Source organism: Lactuca virosa, chromosome 3 (assembly GCF_052849685.1).
Source record: "Lactuca virosa cultivar CGN04683 chromosome 3, Lactuca_virosa_CGN04683_v6, whole genome shotgun sequence".
Lineage (NCBI taxonomy): Eukaryota > Viridiplantae > Streptophyta > Magnoliopsida > Asterales > Asteraceae > Lactuca > Lactuca virosa.
In genome coordinates, this window is record NC_136428.1 from 150,163,207 (window position 1) to 150,183,563 (window position 20,357).

At 39.4% G+C, this 20,357-nt stretch overlaps 1 long non-coding RNA gene across 2 annotated transcripts; it reads left to right on the forward strand.

The window, feature by feature from the left end:
* The first annotated feature begins 4,917 nt into the window (after positions 1-4,917).
* LOC145166711 (uncharacterized) lies at positions 4,918-20,348 on the forward strand. Of its 2 annotated transcripts, none has more exons than XR_013740665.1 (3): positions 4,918-7,342; positions 7,408-7,651; positions 20,030-20,348. It is a non-coding gene; the product is annotated as an uncharacterized LOC145166711 (long non-coding RNA). The 2 variants fall into 2 exon arrangements; XR_013740666.1 differs by lacking the exon at positions 20,030-20,348 and adding an exon at positions 10,303-10,398.
* Positions 20,349-20,357: the final 9 nt, after the last annotated feature.

Genomic DNA, 20,357 nt, shown 5'->3' on the forward strand with positions numbered 1-20,357 from the left:
GACGAGGGACACCTTCATACCCTAGACCCTTTTGCTGGTTATCCTTAAATTTCATATTATGTTCCATCATGGACACAACTACCTCACTTGATACATAAAATTTCTTAAATGTAAATTCAGCATCATTTAATTTAGCTTTCAATGCATCAAGTTCGGTAGTTACAGCAGCAAGTTTTTTCTTAATGTGATCGTAATTTTCACAATTGTTGCTGTAATCTTCTTGCAGTTTTCGGAAATCCTTGGTTTTGGTCTCTAATTGAGCTTTTAGAGGTTTCTGACCTTTCCTAAGGGTATAGCCTTCGTATTTGAGATCCTCATTTTCTCTTTTAATCAACTCGATTTGGTCACGCAAAAATTTAATTGTTTTAATGCAAGTTTGAGAACAAGAAACTTCATTGACCGGAATGTTTGAGGAACTCATTGTTTAAAAATATGTCCTTTGACTTAAAACTCAAAAGTCAACCTCAAAAGTCAAATTTGAAAAATCAAACTTGAAATTTGCTTGAATCACCAAAGACTAGATTACGGTTGAAATTTTTTTGACCGTAAACACAGTTTACGGTCGAGAATATGGTTGAGAATGCGGTTGAGAATATGGTTGGAGTTTACGGTTGATGAAGATTGTCTGTATACGGTTTCTGAAGATTAGCTGTATACGGTTTATGAAGATTCTTGAGTTTACGGTTGAAATTCAGTTCACGGTTATTGAAGATCTTGAGTTTACGGTTGAAGTAGAGTTCACGGTTGTTGAAGATCTTGAGTTTACGGTTGAAGTAGAGTTCACGGTTGTAACTAATTTGACCGTAAACACCCAGATTTCGACGAAAACACAGATTTTAAAGCTGAATTGATTCCCCACGCTATGAAAACACTAAACCAAGCTTCAAATACAGACGAACACAAACCTATTGAGATCGTAAACGTGAAAAGAAGTGAATTGACACCGGTTTGAGCTCTGATACCAATTGTAAGGTCCTCAATACAAGGATCTTAACCAGTGATCAATCAAACAATCAAATAAAGTAAGAAATGAGTAGAAGAAGAATAAGGATCAAGCTTGCACACGTTAATAACTGAAAAACGCCAGGTACAACTTGATGACCGTAAACTCAACTGACTGACTACCCCTCTGACAGATTCTGACAAGCTATATATATAGGAAGACAGACTGTAAACCTGATTACGGTCAGGCAGACCGTAAACAGGTTTACGGTCACAACATATCGTAAACACAGCCCCGACCGTAAACACATAAAACACTATAGAAAAATACAGTTGCCTAGAAAAGCAAAGTACAAACCATAATTTTAGACCCAACAATATCCCCCTTGGTTTATAGCTTTCTTTTCTTAATTGACCCAACAAGCTCCCCTTAAAAAGTAGCTGGCTTTTCTTGTTAATCTTCAATTGTAAGGTCCTCAATACAAGGATCTTAACTAGTAATCAATCAAACAATCAAATAAAGTAAGAAATGAGTAGAAGAAGAATAAGGATCAAGCTTGCACACGTTAATAACTGAAAAACGTCAGGTACAACTTGATGACCGTAAACTCAACTGACTGACTACCCCTATGACAGATTTTGACAAGCTATATATATAGGAAGACAGACCGTAAACCTGATTACGGTCAGGCAGACCGTAAACAGGTTTACGGTCACAACATACCATAAACACAACCCCGACCATAAACACATAAAACACTATAGAAAAATACAGTTGCCTAGAAAAGCAAAGTATAAACCATAATTTTAGACCCAACACCAAACCTTGATGTGTGCTAACGAGGGAACCTTCCATGTCCACATCTCGTGAGGTGTTTTGGCAACCTTATTAGTTGGGACTAGATTAAGGATATGGGCGACAGTCTCTAAGGCATACCCCAAGAATGATATAGGTAACGAAGCTCGACTTATCATGGAACGAACCATGTCCAACAAGGTTCGATTGCGCCTCTCAGCCACACCATTAAGTTGTGGTGTCCTAGGTGGCGTCAGTTGTGAAACAATCGCACATTCCTTGAGGTAGTCTTGGAACTCGATACTAAGATACTCACCACCCCGCTCGGATCAGAGCATCCTTATCTTCCTGCCCAACTGATTCTCCACTTCTTGTTTAAACTCTTTGAATCTTTCAAAGGTTTTTGAGTTATGTTTGATTAAGTAGATATAGCCATATCTTCTGTAATCATCGATAACAGTCACATAGAAGCGGTTAGCATCCCTTGTGGCGGTTCTGAAGGGTCCAAACACATCGGTGTGTATGAGATCCAACAAACCTTCACCCCTTTCACAAGTACCAGTCAAGGGTGACTTGGTCATCTTTCCAAGTAAACAAGATTCGCAAGTGTCATCCGACCTTAAGGCGAATGACTCCAAAACTCCAGCCTCTTGGAGTTGGCCTATGCGCTTCTAGCTGACATGTCCAAGAAGACAATGCCACAAGCATGCCTTATCCAAATCATTGGAAGAATAAATGTGCAACACATTATTTCCTAAGTTGTCTACAACCATCACAGTTTCATATACACCATTACAAGACAATGCTTTAAAATAAAAAACACCATTATAAAAAGCATTAATAACACCAATTTCATTATCAAATGAAAAAATAAAACCTTGTTTGTACAAACCATGAAAGGAAATAATATTTCTCGCCATTTCAGACGAGTAGCAACAATTATTCAAATCTAATTCTAACCCACTACTAAGCAATAAAGAATAAACTCCAATCTTGGTGACAGGTGAAACCTTCCTATTCCCCATGATCAAGTTTATCTTCCCGTATTAAGAACAAATGTGAAATCCACAACCTGTATTAAGAACCCAAGAACAAGAATGTGATGAGTTATTAGATAGAATAGTATAGATACCTGCATAGGTGGCCTTAACCTTCCTATCTTTAACATCCTGCAAGTATTTGGGGCAGCTTTGCTTCTAGTGCCCTTTCTTATGATAATAGAAACACTCTGCATCCTTAGGAATATAAGAGGGAGCAGCAGAACCAGCCTTGGTTCCACTAGAAGAGGATCCATCAAGAGACTTTCCCTTGCGGCTCTTAGAGGGAACCTTCCTCTTCTTCCCTTTCCCATGTCCAATTGCCAAGACAGGGGTAGTAGCTGTAGGAGTAGAAACAGATTTACTTTTGATACTACTTTCAGCAGTCCTCAAAAGACCTTGAAGCTTGCTAAGTGTGACCTCCTCCTTGTTCATATGATAGGTCATATGGAACTGATCATAACATGGAGGTAAGGAGTGTAGACTGATATCTATGGCCAACTCCTCATCAAAGTTCACATTCAACTTTAGCAAGCGGTCCACAAACCTTTTCATTTTCTGCAAGTGGGTCGTGATGGGTTCACCATCCTTCATCTTAGTAGTTATCATGGAGGCGATGATTTCATACCTCTCTTGACGAGCACTCTGATGTATCTTTCCATCAGGTCCTGGTGCATCTCAAAAGGGTAGAAGTCCTCATAGGACTTTTGGAGTTCAGCTGTCATAGTGGCCAACATGATACAAGACACCTTGGTGGCATCCTTCTCATGAGTCCTAAACTCAGCGATCTCCTCAGGATTAGCAGGCGAATCATCGATTTCCTTAAGCTCCTTGTCGAGGACATATTCCTTGTCCTCATAACGAGTGACCATCCTGATGTTCCTAATCCAGTCATTGAATTTGGTACCATTAAAGATGACTCTCCTACACAAGTTCATGATAGAGAAGGAGCCAGTAGGGTTTGAGCCAGAAGCAGTGTTGGAAGACATCTGAAAAAGAGGGAAAAAGTTTAGATTAGATAAGAGTCCTTAATATAACACCCAAAATGAAATATTAAGGCTAGGACCCAACACAATATTTTACAATTTGGAAGAGGGATGCCGTAATCCAAATGAAAAATATTTGAAGGTAGGTAAATGACGATTTACCAATTTCCACCATGAAAAACAAAATTGATTATTAAGTTTTAATTGGATTGAAATTCCTAGATTCCTTTGAGATTCATTGAACTTTTCAATGACATGTAAAAATCTCGATTATGCCCTTCAGGTTTGTGACTGGGATACCGATGATCACAAACAAGGTGTGAATAACCATGCAAATGTGCTTGGTACACTCGATGTCATTTATCACCTAATCAATGTGCCGGTTAACCACACGCGCTCCATTGATCTATGGCAAACATCAAGCTACCCTTTGCCACCCTTACTAGTCCAAGTTAATGTGCCGGTTAACCACACACGCTCCATTAATGACTTGACAAGGTGCAAAGTACAATTTCATGGATTAGCATCAATTTCAGATATTTCCTAAAGTAACTAAGATTGGGAATTTAATAAAACATTTAGTTACTTTATAATTTTCATTATACTTTTAACGAGAATTAATGTCCTATCCTACCCGTTTGGCTAACGACCCTCCACCAGTCAAAGAAGTGGTGGGTGAGAGTGGACACCCATTAAACCACCATTTTATAGGCAGTAACCTGATACCCCCTTATAGTCCGGCTTCGTGAATGAGACCTATTAACGGTAAGACTGACTTGTCTTATACATATATATAATTATTAAACTTTTAATATTATAATAGTATAAGGGTTGAATTTTAAACTTTTAAAATTATAGGGTTTTGAATTAAAGTATTCATAAGTGTGACTTTACAAATTCCAAAGCTTGAGGGCAAGTTTTGAAACTATTCAAAACTTTTTGTTTCAATAACTTATGAGTTTAATGGTTTTTAAAAGAAAAGACTTTTCATTTTCTATAACCTATGATTTTAATGAGACTTTTCATTTTCCAAAACTTGAGGACAAGTTATGGAGTCCATTAAAAACATTTAGATCATTATTATAATTAACACAAAATCAAATAATTCATACATGATCTAATTAAACTCATAAGAACAAGATAATTCATATCAACTAATACAAATCTTGAAATTATGACAATTATCTTTTAATTGGACAAGCATGATCATTACCTTATGAAAAAATAGATTTCATGGTTCAAAAAACAGTTTGGGGGTAATGATCCTAATCCAATTTCTGGCCAAAAATCGAAAATCTACACACAGGAGCACCAACTCGGCGAGTGCATGAACTGGATTCGTCGAGTTGGTCATTTTCTGGGTGGACTCGTCGAGTCACCCAATGGACTCTGCGAGTTCACCAGTCAGAATGCAGAAAAATGATTTTTTCAACTTTGAAAACCAATAAACATCAAGTATAACAGAAAACAATCCTAGGCTCTGATACCAATGATGGGTTTTGAGCACTCTAACAACCTTAAGGTGCACATACAACCCTAAATGCTTTGGATCTATGTTTTCTCTAATTATACATGCAATTTGATTTTCCAAAACATTATCCTAACTAACATACAAAGCATGGGTACTTGTATAACAAAAACTAGTTAGATGACATACCTTTTTCTTGTAGCTTGATACCTTGGACCTTTAAGAGCCTAGCACCCCAAATGTGATGCCTCAAATGCTTCACCAAACACCACCAATAATGGAGGACTTGAGAGAGACTTTCTTGCACTCAAAATTCAACTATGCTCTTCCAAAGACCACTAGTACCGATTTCATGAGCTAAGGGACTCCTTTTATAGTGTGGCAAGGATTAGGGTTACATCCATGTAAACCCTAATGTGCATGACATTTCATCTTACTTAGGATCCATGGGTTAAACCTCCATGGACTATCCATGGACTACCATATTGGTTTAGCCCATCCTAAATAACCATAGGCCCACACTATAAGAATCATTGATTTACCAAATCAATCCCCTTACATTTAATTAGTCTCTTTTGATCACTAAATTAATTCCAAATTAATTCTTGATCAATACTAATTAAATAATATGATTTCATATTAATATATTAGAACTTATAATATATTAATAAATCATATATAACCTCTTCTCAAAAGTCCATTCTTACAAATTGTTCTGGTGAAATGCAACCCAAATGGATCATGCTACTCTCGGGTCAAGTACATACCAATTATAGTTATGGGCTTAGACACTAAATCCAACAGTTATTTGACATAATATTCCGGGTCTTCAGCATTGTTGAGACGATTCTTCGGTGAGAATCGGTCTTCTCTTGAATGCTTCTGTACACGTGTTAATTATAGAAAAAATACTACCGTTATAAACATTAATATAAATAATAACGGTAATTAGCTGGGATCCTGAGGTAGCCAAGGATCCTGGATGTTTGAGGATCCTGAGTATTGTAAGTATCCTGGCCCTAACAATTGCCCCCAAGTTATTCCTGAAAAATAGGGATTAGTTTCGTAAATATTAAAGGAATAACTTAAAGTAAATAGGTAAGAGGAGAGAGAATAGTAATTTTCAGTTATAACCCATAACGACTAGGTAATTTAAATTCCAACGGATAGTTTACTAGCCGTTAGCTGTCAAATCATATTTATCGGTCCAGTGTAAATATGAGGGGTTAGTTTCATAATCTCTTATCCGTTCTTTTGCTTTTCTCGTGCCATCTTGCGTTTAGAAGGTAATTTTTTCTTCCAGGCTTTTATTCTTTCTACCATGGGTCGTAAAAGGGCTATCTCTCGTAAAAGCATCTTGGCCCTTCCCGATGATGATTTTATCGACCAAGGGATCCTCTCTTATGAGGAGACATGCTCTTTTGGCGATGATGACATCAAATATCTGAAACTCAATGGGGCCTTTCCTCCCAACACTGTTTTCAGGCCCTTTGATCCTCTGATTCAGCCCGATTTCGTCTCTCCCACTTGGGTGTGCTTTCCTAAGTATGCTTTCTCCTTAGGCTTGAGATACCCTTTCCCCGGGATCGTCTCCAAATTTTTTATGGTGACTGGATTTCGTTTATCCAGGCCATGCCAATTGTCTGGAGGATCCTATATTGGGTCGACCAAATAAATCAATCAAAAGGTCTTGACATAGGCCTTTCTGAGTTGGCCTGCGTATACGATCTCACAACCTTTGGGAATTCTTGTTTCCTTATTAAGGTCAAAACCCTCAGATCTTCTCTAAGCTTGAAAACCAAGCACAATGATGGAGCTTGGAAAGGGATATACCTATTCGTGAGGCATGACTCTGTTCCCAATGGGGATCCCTTGCCTACAGAATGGGTTAAGAAGGGTAGGATTTTAATGCTTTACCTTGTGATCCTGGAATCTTATTCTTATTTTGTTTGTTTCTTTGCAGCCTTCAAGTTCGAGGAACTAGTTCCTGTCGCTGAGGATTCTGAAGAGAAGATTGAGAAGTTCTTGTCTTTTCCTGTAGTCGAGAGATCCTTTTGATTCGATCAAGCCGTCCCACAGGAAAGCTCCTCTGCTACTGACTTCATGTCGACGGGTTAGGATCCTTAATTTTTTTCCTGTTTGTGATGAGGGTCTTTAATAATCTTTTGTTGTATACAGGATCCAAGGTCACTCGCACCAATGCTCGCTTCACTCTTGCTGATCTTGAGCTATGTCAGGAGATCAGATGGTGGTGAAGAAGGAGAAGAGTTCGTCCTCTCTTCCTCCTAAGAGCCCGACCATGGATTTGACAGTGAAAACTCTGGGATCCCAGAAGAGGAAAACTGCTGAATCCACAGGTTTATCTTTGGAGAGCCTTGGAGTTGAGGAAGCGCTCCAGAAGTTGGTCTCTATCTCTCAAGCTGTAAGTGTTCATTTCACTCTCGCTTCATTTTTTATTTTGTTTTTCGCTGACTAACTATATTTTTGCCGCAAGTCTCTGATCATGTTTCCGCTGATCTAAGGATCTGTGACAACCCGAAAATCCTTATCTTGTAAAGTTCAACTATTCGACTCAGCCGAGTGTCAGCCTTCATTTTGCTATCTTATAACAAAAATGTGGGTCTATATGAGTGTCCTAGGCTTAGTATAACCTAGATATGAGCCTTAGGAAGGGTTAGAAAGTGTGTAGCATCACAAAATCGGGCCAAACACACCAAAGAAGGTGTGTGCGGCCGCACACCCGCGTGTGCGGCTAGCCAGCCGCACACACCCTCCAGCCTCACACTGGACCCTATATATTGAACACTTAGCCAACCTTACACCCCTTTCTCCCACTCCTTCAAAGCTGGAACATTCTCTCTCAAGAATCCTTCGTGTTTTCATCTCCAATCAGCAAAACAAGTGAGTATTCATCCTTAGATCATTGATACAACACATTAGAAGGCCTTTTCCTCGAACTTGATCCATGAAATCATCATTCTAGAGGGTCTTCAAGTGTGTACGGCCGCACACACATCATGTGTGACCGCACACACCTCTTTTGGCCCTAAAATGGACTTAAACACTCCTTTAAGCATAGCAACGGCCAAAACACCTTCTTAGGATCATCCCCAAGCCTTGGAAAATCGATTTGGGCACATTTAGGTGGGAGTGTACGGCCGCACACAGGCCTGGCCGCACACTCTGGCCGCACACAGGCCTGGTCGCACACTCTGGCCGCACACTCACAAAGGTTGAGTTTGGTGGCCTTACACTCAAATCTAATGCCCTACACTCATTTAGGGACTTCAATAGGTGTTTGTAACACTTATTTCTAAGTGTTTTCATGTCCCTAAAGTGTGTCCATGTGTCTATTAGTGGTTATATACCCTAAGTGTATTCATATATGTGTTGTTACATGCTAAACTAGGATCCGTTTGTGCTCACAACTTCATTCGACACCCGACGATCCTATATCAATCCTTCTTTCGAGTTACTCACTTCAGGTGAGTTCATACCCCTTAATTAACCTTTTAAATGATTTTAAATGCTTTTATGGGGGGGGGGGGATACAAGTTGAACTGATAAGTTATTATATCAATCATATGTGATTAATAACTGTCTAGCAAATAGATTTTTGCATGTTAAACTGTTTTATCCAGCTAAAGTTTTTCAAATCTTGTTTTCAAATCTCTTTTAAATTACAAAAATCCCTTTTTAAAGTGTTAAGCTTTTTATCAAAGTCCTTTAAACATTATTTTCTTGATAGATTCATGTCTATATAGATATAGTTATATAAGTAGGGTTTGAAAGACTTAGGATTGATAGCCCGCTTTATTTCCTGTTCCTTGTCTGGTTGTGGACTTAGAGCATCCGGTTATTTGTCCGAGTGTCGTTGAAGTCCTAGTTATATATTATGTATATCTGGTTAGATGTTAATACTCTTATTCCAGTTCAACACCTTTGGGTAGCAAAGACATCTAGATAACCTCTCGAATAAACTATAATAGGTATAGTTTAGAAACCAACCATAACTTTCATGAAGAAGAACTTAGTTATATCTATATTCTAAAAACTTGTACTTTTAGTAGAAAAAAAGGGTATATAGAAATCAAAACACGAGATACATCCTCATGACGCAGATTTCACCGTTGTCGAGTGGTAACCAGAGTCTCCTGGAGGGAGAGCGGGCATTGTGTGTATAGATCTATACAGGACAGACCATCCCACATCCTGACTGCTAGCTACAGTCCCGGCCGACCAAGCCAAGGGGTGACAAATGTCACATTCATTTCGACGCCAGCAGTTCGTCGTGTTACATCCATCAATCAGTATGGTTACGAGTATCTTTACAATTACCTTATAATTCATGGCTTTAAGGTAATAAGTGTCGTCACGGTACTTTCTAGATATAAAACCATCATAACGTATTTTCATAGTTATAAACTAGGCCACATTTTTAAACCTTTAAACTAACCTACCTGGGATTAAAGGCTGTTTTAGACTCTCCGAGGCGTATTGTTCACTTAATACCGCCTGGAGATTGTATTTCATTCATTTAGACTCTCCGAGGCGTATTGTTCACATAATACCGCCTGGAGTCTGTATTTCATTCATTTAGACTCTCCGAGGCGTATTGTTCACTTAATACCGCCTGGAGTCTGTATTTCATTCATTTAGACTCTCCGGGGCGTATTGTTCATTCAATACTACCTGGAGTTTGTATTTTATTTATTTATTTATAAACAACAACGTCATTGCTGAAGAAAAGTATTATTTTTCCCTATTACTTTTACTTGTGACCTTGTCACATATTTTTTTTATAAGTATAAACTATATTTTGATAATGATAGTTACTTTTGGGGAAAAATACTCCTTAAACATAAAACAATCGGGTCTTGGTAGAAGACTACTTTTATTAGGAAATATAGGATTTCCTGGAAGGGATTCTAATACTCTGTAAACTCAATCACCATCATCTAATGTGATTAATTTGAAGAAAATATGTACTTACACCAATGTCATTAAAATACTTATGAACTCACCAACATTAAAATGCTGATACTCTCTTTAAAAAATAACTTGTATTCTCAGGTCGTCAGTAGACAGGTACACTCCGGAAGCTTTTGTGAAGACAACCTTGTACTGATCTGCATTTTATGTTATTCTCTGTATTTACTTTTGATGTTGTTGCTAAATGTAACCTATGTAAAATTATTACTATTAATGCAATGGTTGTTGTACTTTGATTACTATACTACATATGTTGTGATACTTGACATGACGTCCTTCACCCCAGAACGTTTCCGCCGTTCCGGTTTTGGGGTGTGACAGATTGGTATCAGAGCATTGTTTATAGTGAGCTCAGTATATCAAATCATAAAAGATATACAACCTATAAATACAATGGGATAAAATACTCTGACCAAGAATTATACTTTAAAATATAACCATATTTTACAAAAGTATAAGAACATCCAGAATATAAGAACCCGAACAAGTATCACGGGAAGAATAAGAATAAAAGTCTTTGGATGTTGAGCATTACCGTCAAACATGGGCAGTTATGTAATCGTAAGCTGGAATAAATATAACCTGATCAACTATATTTATTCGAGATGCGACTAACGTGTGCTTGGGAGTGTTGGTGGTGTTGCAATGAGTCTGAAACTTACCAAATAGGAATGCTAGAGCCAAACATAAAGTTTAAAATACTATAGGAGTATTTTAGGATAATAAAAGACTCACAATAAACCCAAAAGCATGTTCGGAAGTTAAGAATCAAACATGTAATTAAAATACTATAGGGGTATTTTAGGAACCATAAATAACCTTGCGTGAAAACTAAAAGAGATCCTTATTGATAGACCTATGATTACAAAGTGTATACTCCCAAGGTTATGTATAGTGAGGATCTCATAGGCTAAGAATATGTGGTTTCGCTCTACTTCCTTTTCCTTGTTTGGATGTGGATATAGGGTAGTATCACATATTCGAAGGCCTATCAGATCTAAGTTATGTATGATTTGTGTACACTATGTAATTGTAGCCGGACTCGATATGGATCACCCAGTAAAATGTTTTAATAATCTCTTAAGATTCTTTAGACATTCCCATTCTCGCACGAACCCCTTTAGAAAACCTTACCCACTTCAGTAATCGGCATAAGAGTCGATGCAGACCCAGAAGAGGTTCATTGAGAAGATTTCCATTTAGGAAATAAATGAACAGGGACGAGACTATTGAAATCACAATGTGCCTATACCTTTTTGGGACATCGGTGGGAAATTCGCCTGAACTTCCGACATTCCATTCATCCATTATGAAGTGATGACACTCAGAGTCAGAATCGGAAATAAGGCGGAGCAGAAATTCAATATGTCTGCGAGAGTAGAGAACCCTATATAGATACCCGAAGGAAACCAACGCTTGTTCCAGTCAGGGATAAGAGGTGGACAGAGGGAGCCAATTCATGGAACCCGAGAAGTATTTCTACCTCCTTAACGTCATGCTAATAACCCATAAAATAATACAATTTAGTGAGCTAGTGATTACACTGCTCACGCTATGTGTTAGGCAAATCGTCTTTCCCGTCGCGATTAATATAAATAGATCAGATCACAAAACCTCGATTTAGAGTGTTTAGCCATAAACTTTCATGAGCCTTTCTTCTGTGAATCTTCGTTCCGAACTTCTCTCAAATCTTTTCAAAACCGGAGAGTGTGCCTCTCCAATATAAAGATAACTTAGTAGGAACGACACCCATTTTATGGCTTTCCGATACACTTACTCCTACCCTGTTACCCAGACTGCATCATAGGGATGTAGGTCGACGCTCAGATAACCATAAATCAAGGCGCGGGAAAATTTATGCCTATCATAGTAAAGAAAGTTACGTCTAGGGTTAACCACCGTTTCTCATCAGCTTGTGTTCCTTTTCGTGTAGGAAAAACCATGCCTCCAAAGAAACGTAACCAACCCGCTGGTAAAACACCGATTCTTCAAATCGATGAAGCTACGTTTCAAGCTGCAGTTTCAGCAGCCGTAGCAGCTGTCATGGCTCACCTGAACGCTAACAACGCCAATGTTAGCAGGAGCCCTGTCGGGAACCCCGATCATAGCAATGGACAACAGCAACCTGCACCGGTGTGTAAAGCCACCCAAGAACTCCAACCTAACCCACTGAAAAGGAAGTTTGAGAACGAGGAGGGAAGTACCTCGACTCAAGGACCTTCCGAAGGACAACGAGCTGAAGTGGCCAATGCCTCTGTCAACCCTTCTGCCTCGACACCAAGAAGACCATACCTAGGAAACCTTCCCCGCTGCAGCAAGTGTGACTACCATCATTATGGAGTCTGTCGAGAACTCCTTTGTGTTAGGTGCAACATGAAGGGGCATACCGCTCGCAACTGCAGAACTCCGGTTGAGTTTATTACATCAACCACCCATGTTGGGACCAGTCCAATAGGCCACCTATGTGGTGAAATTGGGCACTTCAAGAGGGACTGCCCAACTGAAAGAAATGACAAGGGCGCAGGAGGAGTTTAACCCTAATGCCTAGGGGAAACATCAGGGAACCCGGTAGAATTTTGGTACGTTTCTCAATCCTAAGTAGCTAACCGAAAACTTTAATTAATCAATTCTAATTGTAATTACTCCCTCGTTAAGGCGAAAGTCGCAGCACTGTTATAAAACTTGAAAACCCATCAGGTAAAGCTATGATGGCTTAGTATATACGTTAAGGCCATTTATAATTAAGATTGATAGACCTCGAGTGAGTGATGCTGCCTTATCTCCTGTTCCTTGTTTGGTTGTGGATTTAGGGTGGAGTCGCTCAGTCAACAGTCCTTTTAATCTTAATTATACATGACTAGTGTATACTAGGCGGTTACAGAGAGGCCTCGTGAGAAATCCATTTATGAAAAGTACATTATTCCAAAACATCAGGACCCCTTGAGTTGGCGTCAATCATGTCGGTCCAAGTATCCACGATAGTGATACCATGGATGAAAACCGAGACGCTAAGAACTTGTGTGCCCTGTCCAGCACATGGTCCTACCGATCTTCATTCCATATCGTGTCGATGATTATAAATTTCGACACTACCGTCAGTCATGGCTCGACTTGGTTCAACCATGCGAAAATTCCTAGTGCTGTGTAAAGAGAACTTTCACCGTATCCTAAGCATCAAATAAAGGTTCCTTCGAACCTGATAAGACAACCTAATACGAACCGTCAGCCGTCTCTCTCACCCAACCTTCAGAAGTACCCAGGAGAGGGATACCACACACTGTTAACCAACCCCTCCTTAGACTTTAAAACCTAAAGCGAAAGGCACTGCAGATATTCCGGAAGACATTAACCGCTCGAGGCCTACCCAATAGGTCCCCCAGAAAGGCCATTTGCACCGCACGAGCTAGTTCGTGAACCAGGAGAAAAGAACTCATGGGATTAACTTACCATTACTGAGTATATGCATTAGAGTGGTATATAATTTATATCAATGAAATTCAAGATGTGTGCTTCCTCCCTACTCCCTGTTCCTCGTTTGGTTTTGGGTTTGGGGTGGGCCACACATTTGAACATCCTGTCAATCTCAATTATATACGACTTGCATACACCGAGTAATAGTGATTGAGCCAAGTATGAGGTCTAACACAAACCTTATAATAAGACCCTTCATTCTATCCCATAGGGAAGGAGCTAAATTCAAGAGAAACAATGGTGGGTTGAGCTACTAAAATGACTACAAATTCGAAATTGTTGTTATCCCGGTTAAGCCAACATAGTAGCTGACACCCTCAGTTGGGAACAGTAACTCAAGTCGTAAGAGTCAAAAGCATTGACTACGACCATCCATTCACGCCTAATCCCACAAAAATTAAGCATCTCAGCAGTAAGCTATGAAACCTGAAAAGCTGTGACAGGTTAAACTCTGAGAAGAATGGATGAAGAAATTAGAGGTTCTGAGTAGCAGAATCTTATGCTATCTAGGTTTAATCTAGATAGAGAAACTCGGTAACATCGGAAGGGTAGTTGCAAGGGGTGCTCGCACTACACATGCACTTTGTGCATCCAGATACAAACGAGAAGTGCCTAGGACGGGAAAAGTGGAGATAGTGCCTTGTCATGCGGGAAAAGTCACCGTCACCCTATAGACGATAGACTGCATTCTCCAAAGTTAATACTAGGATGCTAAGAACCACATGACTACCTCCGCAACCAAGAATAATCGAATAAAGTAGATGGTAAGTTGCGTTAAGCTTTATAACCCAGGTCATAAAGAGATTGTAGACTCGACACCGGTCTAGGTGTTAGTCGATGGGTTATACAAGAACACGCGCTTCCTACAAACCGGAGGGAGCCAACACATTAGATATTGGGGCATGTATTAGAGATTTGTTGGACTACTAGGTGTTCCAAGGAATACTATCTCTGAAAGAAATAGTAGAACCACCTCCTGAAATAGTCCAGCACTTCTGAAAACCTCTAAGGGCTAAGTTAGCCCTGATCAGAGACTACTATCCATGAAACAGCGAAGCGAGTAAGAGAATGATTCTTTCCAGTTAGGAATCATACTGTGAAAGCATCTATGAGACGATGACAAAAGTTGAAATTTTCTAAGCATCGTCTGGTAAAACCCTCTACCACACTGACTTTGAGAGTTTCCGTTAGAAACACCTCATGAGTCAGAAGCGCAGGTCCATTTTGCACTGAACTGGGGTAAATACCATGTAACCAAATAGATATCACGTAACCAATGGATGCCAGCATATAGTCAACACCCCAATGATCCAGAAAACCTCCAAAAGCCAATCAGTAGGAAATACGAATATGAAGACGACCTGAGCCTTCTAAGAACCAACCCGGGGACTACACCCCCAGTAAGAGAGAGCTTTTGGAACTTCAGAATGGCGATCACGCCAAGTGATGATCTAACCATGGAAGTACATTATGTTCTAAGTACTGAAACATTCTATCTTCCCAAAAACTTAGGACCATCGGAGATTCTTGATAAGAATGGGTCCAACATCCGTCAGACCCAGACTACCTTAGGAAATTACATAAATTCCACCCTAATCTACCCACGTCTCAACGAATGCACCGGTAGTACCCGACAAAACTCTCATCATTTTCTCGACTAGATCCATAAAAACCAGAGTCACGTTCGTTAAGGGGAAACAGGAGAAATCTAAAGGAAACTGATGAAACCTTATCCCGTGTAGCCTAGAGATCATAGGAGAAGCCATACCTCGTAGTGAATGTTCGTTAAGGCTCAATATAGATCTGATTCCCCAAGGGAATGGGCAGATCAGATAATGCATGAAGTATCTGCATCCTTCGCACTTATCCCCGAGTATTCGTTAAGATTCTAATTTCGGGAAGAAATTCCCTTTAACGGGGGGATAATGTGACAACCCGAAAATCCTTATCTTGTAAAGTTCAACTATTCGACTCAGCCGAGTGTCAGCCTTCGTTTTGCTATCTTATAACAAAAATGTGGGTCTATATGAGTGTCCTAGGCTTAGTATAACCTAGATATGAGCCTTAGGAAGGGTTAGAAAGTGTGTAGCATCACAAAATCGGGCCAAACACACCAAAGAAGGTGTGTGCGGCCGCACACCCGCGTGTGCGGCCAGCCAGCCGCACACACCCTCCAGCCTCACACTCGACCCTATATATTGAACACTTAGCCAACCTTACACCCCTTTCTCCCACTCCTTCAAAGCTGGAACATTCTCTCTCAAGAATCCTTCGTGTTTTCATCTCCAATCAGCAAAACAAGTGAGTATTCATCCTTAGATCATTGATACAACACATTAGAAGGCCTTTTCCTCGAACTTGATCCATGAAATCATCATTCTAGAGGGTCTTCAAGTGTGTACGGCCGCACACACATCATGTGTGACCGCACACACCTCTTTTGGCCCTAAAATGGACTTAAACACTCCTTTAAGCATAGCAACGGCCAAAACACCTTCTTAGGATCATCCCCAAGCCTTGGAAAATCGATTTGGGCACATTTAGGTGGGAGTGTACGGCCGCACACAGGCCTGGCCGCACACTCTGGCCGCACACAGGCCTGGCCGCACACTCTGGCCGCACACTCACAAAGGTTGAGTTTGGTGGCCTTACACTCAAATCTAATGCCCTACACTCATTTAGGGACTTCAATAGGTGTTTGTAACACTTATTTCTAAGTGTTTTCATGTCCCTAAAGTGTGTCCATGTGTCTATTAGTGGTTATATACCCTAAGTGTATTCATATATGTGTTGTTACATGCTAAACTAGGATCCGTTTGTGCTCACAACTTCATTCGACACCCGACGATCCTATATCAATCCTTCTTTCGAGTTACTCACTTCAGGTGAGTTCATACCCCTTAATTAACCTTTTAAATGATTTTAAATGCTTTTATGGGGGGGGGGGGGATACAAGTTGAACTGATAAGTTATTATATCAATCATATGTGATTAATAACTGTCTAGCAAATAGATTTTTGCATGTTAAACTGTTTTATCCAGCTAAAGTTTTTCAAATCTTGTTTTCAAATCTCTTTTAAAGTACAAAAATCCCTTTTTAAAGTGTTAAGCTTTTTATCAAAGTCCTTTAAACATTATTTTCTTGATAGATTCATGTCTATATAGATATAGTTATATAAGTAAGGTTTGAAAGACTTAGGACTGATAGCCCGCTTTATTTCCTGTTCCTTGTCTGGTTGTGGACTTAGAGCATCCGGTTATTTGTCCGAGTGTCGTTGAAGTCCTAGTTATATATTATGTATATCTGGTTAGATGTTAATACTCTTATTCCAGTTCAACACCTTTGGGTAGCAAAGACATCTAGATAACCTCTCGAATAAACTATAATAGGTATAGTTTAGAAACCAACCATAACTTTCATGAAGAAGAACTTAGTTATATCTATATTCTAAAAACTTGTACTTTTAGTAGAAAAAAAGGGTATATAGAAATCAAAACACGAGATACATCCTCATGACGCAGATTTCACCGTTGTCGAGTGGTAACCAGAGTCTCCTGGAGGGAGAGCGGGCATTGTGTGTATAGATCTATACGGGACAGACCATCCCACATCCTGACTGCTAGCTACAGTCCCGGCCGACCAAGCCAAGGGGTGACAAATGTCACATTCATTTCGACGCCAGCAGTTCGTCGTGTTACATCCATCAATCAGTATGGTTACGAGTATCTTTACAATTACCTTATAATTCATGGCTTTAAGGTAATAAGTGTCGTCACGGTACTTTCTAGATATAAAACCATCATAACGTATTTTCATAGTTATAAACTAGGCCACATTTTTAAACCTTTAAACTAACCTACCTGGGATTAAAGGCTGTTTTAGACTCTCCGAGGCGTATTGTTCACTTAATACCGCCTGGAGACTGTATTTCATTCATTTAGACTCTCCGAGGCGTATTGTTCACATAATACCGCCTGGAGTCTGTATTTCATTCATTTAGACTCTCCGAGGCGTATTGTTCACTTAATACCGCCTGGAGTCTGTATTTCATTCATTTAGACTCTCCGGGGCGTATTGTTCATTCAATACTACCTGAAGTTTGTATTTTACTTATTTATTTATAAACAACAACGTCATTGCTGAAGAAAAGTATTATTTTTCCCTATTACTTTTACTTGTGACCTTGTCACATATTTTTTTTATAAGTATAAACTATATTTTGATAATGATAGTTACTTTTGGGGAAAAATACTCCTTAAACATAAAACAATCGGGTCTTGGTAGAAGACTACTTTTATTAGGAAATATAGGATTTCCTGGAAGGGATTCTAATACTCTGTAAACTCAATCACCATCATCTAATGTGATTAATTTGAAGAAAATATGTACTTACACCAATGTCATTAAAATACTTATGAACTCACCAACATTAAAATGCTGATACTCTCTTTAAAAAATAACTTGTATTCTCAGGTCGTCAGTAGACAGGTACACTCCGGAAGCTTTTGTGAAGACAACCTTGTACTGATCTGCATTTTATGTTATTCTCTGTATTTACTTTTGATGTTGTTGCTAAATGTAACCTATGTAAAATTATTACTATTAATGCAATGGTTGTTGTACTTTGATTACTATACTACATATGTTGTGATACTTGACATGACGTCCTTCACCCCAGAACGTTTCCGCCGTTCCGGTTTTGGGGTGTGACAGATTGGTATCAGAGCATTGTTTATAGTGAGCTCAGTATATCAAATCATAAAAGATATACAACCTATAAATACAATGGGATAAAATACTCTGACCAAGAATTATACTTTAAAATATAACCATATTTTACAAAAGTATAAGAACATCCAGAATATAAGAACCCGAACAAGTATCACGGGAAGAATAAGAATAAAAGTCTTTGGATGTTGAGCATTACCGTCAAACATGGGCAGTTATGTAATCGTAAGCTGGAATAAATATAACCTGATCAACTATATTTATTCGAGATGCGACTAACGTGTGCTTGGGAGTGTTGGTGGTGTTGCAATGAGTCTGAAACTTACCAAATAGGAATGCTAGAGCCAAACATAAAGTTTAAAATACTATAGGAGTATTTTAGGATAATAAAAGACTCACAATAAACCCAAAAGCATGTTCGGAAGTTAAGAATCAAACATGTAATTAAAATACTATAGGGGTATTTTAGGAACCATAAATAACCTTGCGTGAAAACTAAAAGAGATCCTTATTGATAGACCTATGATTACAAAGTGTATACTCCCAAGGTTATGTATAGTGAGGATCTCATAGGCTAAGAATATGTGGTTTCGCTCTACTTCCTTTTCCTTGTTTGGATGTGGATATAGGGTAGTATCACATATTCGAAGGCCTATCAGATCTAAGTTATGTATGATTTGTGTACACTATGTAATTGTAGCCGGACTCGATATGGATCACCCAGTAAAATGTTTTAATAATCTCTTAAGATTCTTTAGACATTCCCATTCTCGCACGAACCCCTTTAGAAAACCTTACCCACTTCAGTAATCGGCATAAGAGTCGATGCAGACCCAGAAGAGGTTCATTGAGAAGATTTCCATTTAGGAAATAAATGAACAGGGACGAGACTATTGAAATCACAATGTGCCTATACCTTTTAGGGACATCGGTGGGAAATTCGCCTGAACTTCCGATATTCCAGTCATCCATTATGAAGTGATGACACTCAGAGTCAGAATCGGAAATAAGGCGGAGCAGAAATTCAATATGTCTGCGAGAGCAGAGAACCCTATATAGATACCCGAAGGAAACCAACGCTTGTTCCAGTCAGGGATAAGAGGTGGACAGAGGGAGCCAATTCATGGAACCCGAGAAGTATTTCTACCTCCTTAACGTCATGCTAATAACCCATAAAATAATACAATTTAGTGAGCTAGTGATTACACTGCTCACGCTATGTGTTAGGCAAATCGTCTTTCCCGTCGCGATTAATATAAATAGATCGGATCACAAAACCTCGATTTAGAGTGTTTAGCCATAAACTTTCATGAGCCTTTCTTCTGTGAATCTTCGTTCCGAACTTCTCTCAAATCTTTTCAAAACCGGAGAGTGTGCCTCTCCAATATAAAGATAACTTAGTAGGAACGACACCCATTTTATGGCTTTCCGATACACTTACTCCTACCCTGTTACTGAGCTGCATTTTATGTTATTCTCTGTATTTACTTTTGATGTTGTTGCTAAATGTAACCTATGTAAAATTATTACTATTAATGCAATGGTTGTTGTACTTTGATTACTATACTGCATATGTTGTGATACTTGACATGACGTCCTCCACCCCAGAACGTTTTCGCCGTTCCGGTTTTGGGGTGTGACAGGATCCAGGCGGAGAGGGCTGAACAAGCCCTTCAGGGACAGGAGAAGATGTGGAAGACGACCAACGAGGATCTTCTGAGGAGGGTGAAGCTACTTACCAAGGAAAAGGCTGAGAGAGAGGAGGAGCACACACATGAGATGGAAGAGGTCATCTCCGATGCAAAGGTCAGTGCTGCGGTGGCCGTTTGGGAGTCCAAGATCCGTCTTGCTGAGGCTCTTGAAAATGCAGGATTCTGGGACGTAGTTGGTTGGCGTGAGGCATTGGCCAAATTAACTTGCAAGCCTGCTACCGCCA